Source organism: Pan troglodytes, chromosome 8, assembly GCF_028858775.2.
Source record: "Pan troglodytes isolate AG18354 chromosome 8, NHGRI_mPanTro3-v2.0_pri, whole genome shotgun sequence".
Lineage (NCBI taxonomy): Eukaryota > Metazoa > Chordata > Mammalia > Primates > Hominidae > Pan > Pan troglodytes.
In genome coordinates this window covers 59462979-59468978 of record NC_072406.2, presented here as the reverse complement: position 1 = coordinate 59468978, position 6000 = coordinate 59462979, and positions in this window count along the sequence as shown.

Genomic DNA, 6000 nt, shown 5'->3' with positions numbered 1-6000 from the left:
TGCAGCCTTGACCTCTTGGACTCAAGTGATCCTCCCACCTCAGCCTCCTGCCTCAGCCACCTATGTTTCTAGGACTGCAAGCACATGCCACCACACAAGGTTAATTTTTTTATTTTTTATTTTTATAAGGACAGGGTCTCCCTGTGTTGCCTAGGCTGCTCTCAAACTCCTGGGCTCAAGCAATCCTCCTGCCTTGGCCTCCCCACGTGCTGGAATTACAGGCGTAAGCCACTGTGCCCAGCTTAGAAGTTTCTAATTTTAAAGACAGCCAGTTTAAACCTACAGAATGGGAGAAAATTTTTGCAATCTACTCATCTGACAAAGGGCTAATATCCAGAATCTATAAAGAACTCAAACAAATTTACAAGAAAAAAACAACCCCATCAAAAAGTGGGCAAAGGATATGAACAGACACTTCTCAAAAAAAGACATTTATGCAGCCAACAGACACATGAAAAAATGTTCATCATCACTGGCCATCAGAGAAATGCAAATCAAAACCACCACACCAGTTAGAATGGCGATCATTAAAAAGTCAGGAAACAACAGGTGCTGGAGAGGTTGTGGAGAAATAGGAACACTTTTACACTGTTGGTGGGAATGTAAACTGGTTCAACCATTGTGGAAGACAGTGTGGCGATTCCTCAGGGATCTAGAACTAGAATTACCATTTGACCCAGCCATCCCATTACTGGCTATATACCCAAAGGATTAGAAATCATGCTGCTATAAAGACACATGCACACGTATGTTTACTGCGGCACTACTCACAATAGCAAAGACTTGGAACCAACCCAAATGTCCAACAATGATAGACTGGATTAAGAAAATGTGGCACATATACACCATGGAATGCTATGCAGCCATAAAAAATGATGAGTTCATGTCCTTTGTAGGGACATGGATGAAGCTGGAAACCATCATTCTCAGCAAACAATGGCAAGGACAAAAAACCAAACATCGCATGTTCTCACTCATAGGTGGGAATTGAACAATGAGAACACTTGGACACAGGAAGGGGGACATCACACACCAGGGCCTGTTGTGGGATGAGGAGGGGGAGGGATAGCATTAGGAGATATATCTAATGTAAATGACGAGTTAATGGGTGCAGCACATCAACATGGCACATGTATACGTATGTAACTAACCTGCACATTGTGCTCATGTACCCTAGAACTTAAAGTATAATAATAATTAAAAAAAAAAAAGATAGCCAGTTTATTCACTTTTCTCTTGTAGGCCATGCTTTTGTGTCACATCTAAGAGATATTTGCCTAACCCTGGTCACACATTTTCTTCTTTGTTTGTATCTGTTAGTTTTCAATTTTACATTTAGGCCTGTGATCCATTTTGGGTTCATTTTTATATATGCTGCGAAGTATGAATCAAGATAAATCTTTTTTGTATATGACAGATGATTAAGTAAAGAAAATATATTTTATAGATGTGTGTGTGTGTGTACACATACACCGTGGAATACTATTCAGCCATAAGAAAGAATGAAATCATGGCTTTTGCACCAACATGGATGGAACTGGAGGCCATTACCTTAAGGCAATAACTCAGAAGCAGAAAGTCAAATACTGCTTGTCCTCACTTACAAGTGAGAGCTAAATAATGTGTGTACATGGACATACGGCATGGCATAATAGACAGTGGAGACTCAGAAGGGCAGCAGGGTAGGAGCAGGGTGAGGGATGAGAAGTTACTTACAGGGTTCAGTGCACTCTATTCGGGTCATGGCCACCCTAAAAGCCCAGACTTCACACTATGCAACACATCCATGTACCAAAAGTGCACTTGGACCCCCTAAATTTATACAAAGAAAACAAATAAATAGGCTGGGCGTGGTAGCTCATGCCTGTAATCTCAGCGCTTTGGGAGGCCAAGGTGGGCGGATCACTTGAGGTCAAGAGTTTGAGACCAGCCTGGCCAACATGGTGTAATCCTGTCTCTACTAAAAATACAAAAATTAGCCAGGCGTGGTGGTGCACGCCTATAATCCCAGCTACTTGGGAGGCTGAGGCAGGAGAATCGCTTGAACCTGGGAGGCGGAGGTTGCAGTGAGCAGAGATTGCGCCACTGCACTCCAGTCTGGGCAACAGAACAAGACATGCCTCAAAATAAATAAATAAATAAATAAATAAGTTGTTTGCATATGGGTATTCTATTTTTCTAGCACCATTTGTTAGCAAGATTATCTTCATTGAATTGCTTTTGCATCTTTGTTGAAAATCAATTGGCTGTGCATGTGTGGATCTGCTTCCAAATTTTCTATTCTGTTCCATTGATCTATGTCTATTCTTTACCAATACCACACTTAGTTGATTACTGTAGCTTTATAGTACATCTTAAAATCAGGCAATGTGTCTGCCGTTAGTTCCTCACCCCTGGCTGGTGGCTGTTTCACCTTTTAAAAGTCTGTGTCCCACAGTGACTCAGGCCCTCCTGAGGGCCAAGTTCTAGGCATTCAGCCTGGCAGAGACTTGAGACAAGGCCACAGCCCTTTGCCCCTTTAACTAAGCATTGCCTGGGAGCCTTGCATTTCCCATCCTAGATATAAGCAATGTGGGAAGACAGACATGAGAGAGACAGTGCCCCTATCATTGGGAAGCTCACAATGGAGTAAAGGAGAAAAGATAAGTACTAAATAAGTCTTAAGAAAGAACGAAGAAAAGTGCCATAAGCATTCTGCACCAAGGACTCAGAAGCTGTGGGAGGTGCTGTGTCCATCCTCCCTGCCTGTGCCTCCTGCTTCACGTCGGCTGCCTACCACTGTCAGTGCTGCATGGGGCCCAGGCCTGCGGATGCAAAGTTTCTCTCTCAATCTCTCTCTCTCTCTCTTCACTGTCTCTCTGCCTCTCTTTCTTCTGTTCCCCTCTCTCTCTCCTCTGTCTCTTTCTCTCCTCTGTCTCTCTGTTCTCTCTCTCTCTCTCCTCTGTCTCTCTCTCTCTCCCCTTTGTCTCTCCTTGTCTCTTTGTGTCTTTCTCTCTCTCTCTCTCCCTGCCCCACATCTCACTCATGCTGAGTCAAATCGCCTCGGCTTTCCCTCCTAGTCCTCCTGTTTCTCCTCTTTCTCCTCCCCATCAAGGTGATATCATGGTCTTTCTATACACCCTAATTTGATTCTGGTCTCCCCGGGCTAAAACCCATCCAGGAGTGCCTTTAGCAACAGGGCAATGTCTGACTTTTCCCTGATGGTCCATACTTTCCCCCCGGGGCTCTTCCTCACCTCTCCAGCCTTCCTGCTTGGCCCGATGCAACAAAATTGTGCAGGAGCAACTGCTCCCTCTTCCTGAAATGCCTCCCCGCCCCTGCTCAGGTTCCTCCATCAGTCTGGACCTGAGCACCACCCTGACCATAGCACCCTCCACTCTGTAGGTGCTTGCAAGTTTTGATACTGGAGCACAGGCCGGGCGCAGTCACTCAAGCCTGTAATCCCAACACTTTGGGAGGACAAGGTGGGTGGATCACCTGAGGTTAGGAGTTCAAGACCAGCCTGGCCAATGTGGCGAAACTCCGTCTCTAGCAAAAGTACAAAAATTAGCCATGCATGGTGGCGGGCACCTGTAATCTCAGCTACTTGGGAGGCTGAGGCAGAATAATCACTTGAACCTGGGAGGCGGAGGTTGCGGTGAGCCAAGGTAGCGCCACTACACTCCAGCCTGGGCAACAGAGTGAGACTCCATCTCAAAAAAAAAAAGATACTAGGGAGCAAAGGCCACCCTGCCCCTGCCACACAGGAGGTACTCAGCCTCTTGGGACTACTTCCCTGACCCCCAATTCCCCAGGGAAGCTTAGCTGCTCCCACCTCAGGCTCCCATCACAGTTCTCAATCTTCACATTTGTTGGCCGTTGGGGTGTCTGCTCCACCTGAGCTTCAGGAAGACCAGAACAAGGTCTTTTGGCTGGTCTTCGTCAGCACAGGGCACGGCACAGAGTCGGCCTCAGGCATGTTTGCTAGGTGAGTGAATGAATGAATGATACTGGAGTAATGGGCTTCTGCCTCACCTAGGGGTTCTGTTAAAATGCAGACTCTGATTCAGGGGCTCAGAGTGTGCTGAGATTCTGCCTTTCCATCAACTTGCAGGTGGTGCTGAGTCCCTGGGTACATGGAGGAGCAAAGACATGAACCTTTCCCTGCTCCTGGCAACTGGCTCCATCCTACTCCCTATGGGCTTCATGAACTTGCCTGTGGTTGGGGATACTTCCTGCCCTTATGAGCCCCAGAACCCCCATCTCTTAAAAAGGGAAATTTCCCTGGACATCTCTCAGTTGCTGTCCACCCTGTGAAATGAACCCAGGAAGCTATGGTTAGGTACCCTAGCCTGGTCTGGCCCAAATGCAAGTGTTGTGGCGGTGAACACTTAGCATAGGGTTTGGAGAGTCCCTCTCGGTGATGTGCTAAAGCAACCTATATGGCACCACCTCACCAGGGGGCACCGAGGCAAGCAGGATTCCCAGAAGTCACAGATCCGAAGAGAGAAAAAGAACCAGTCCCTGGGCTTGACATGAGACAAAGGAGACCAGAATGGACACACGGCAGCCGCTCTCCTATCAAGTTTTCCACATCACCTTCATACCCTCATTTCAGCCATACCAACAACCCAGCAAGGCAGAGGCAGCAGGCCTCCCATTTGCCTTACAATGGAGGGACTAAGCCCAGAGAGGTGTCAGCACCTCACTAGCATCATCTAGCAGTGAGTAGGTAGGCACAATGGTACCTGGCTCTGAATGCCTGGTCTAGGTTCTGTCCCTCACATGGCACTGGGTTAAGAGACATCCTGAGACATGCAGGGATACCCTTGGGAGTTTGGAGGAGCTTCAGGCACCATGCATAGCCAATAAATCAGAATAAACAACTAGTCAGGAAAATCAAATGCTTGGATTTTATTATTAAAACATTTTCAAAGCTGATGAAATTGGAAAATGACGAACTGAGACCTGACTCTATTGCTCATCCCCAAGTTAAGAGAGCCAGCTTTCAGCTCACCTGCTGGGCAACTTGACAGAAAGAATGCACACACACACACACACACACACACACTCACACACACACACTCACACACATACCTCCCCTCCTAGACCTTCAAAGCAGGGAGTCTCGCCCGAGTAACACATACCCTTTACTCGCATTCTTCCCTTGATTTATCAGGAGAGAATGGTCAGAGCTTAACAGAAAAAAAAGGACCCAGGCTCTTGGGTTCTGAGAGGGGATGGGGTGAGGCTGTCTGTCATGATGACCTTGACCTTTTCCTTCCTGCACCTCCAGATTCCCTCTCCCCTTCTCTAAGAGTGGAGGAGGTGGAACCTAGGGGCCAGGACCCTCCATTTCAGTCTGTACAAACCACTAATTCCTTGTGTGTCCTTAGGCAAGTCACTCGCCCTGCCTGGTCAATAAAGTCTCCTTCTTTACTGAAAAACACATCAGCTTGCCTCATGTGGATGTCCTGAGACATAAATGACAGATGGGAAATGAGGGGCTTTGTAAGATTTAAAATGCTGTGTCCCTGAGAAGGATGTTGCACTGGTTTGGAGCCAGGATCTGATAAACAGGAGACAAGTGAAACACTGGAATAAAAAAATACTTGTAACTTATATAAAAAAAATAAACATATGTTATTAATATACAAAGAGCTCTAACCAATCAATAAGAAAAAATCCTGGGAAATTGATATGAACATAGGCAGATCAAAAATGAAGAAATTCAAATGCTTATGAACATATTGGAGAATAATAATAGCTTACAATTACTTGGCCCTTATTTTGAGCCAGGAACTGTGCTGGCACTTTACATGAATGATGCCATTAAATCCTCCAATCCAATTAATAAGGTAAAGACCCATTACCATCCTCATTCTATAGATGAAGAAACTGACGTCCAGGGAGGTTCAGCAACTTGCCCAGCATCACACAGCTTGAGAGTGCCAGAACAGGAATTCTCACTCACGCAGTCCGGCAGAACACAACCTCACTCACAGGGAACAGATTGCAAAT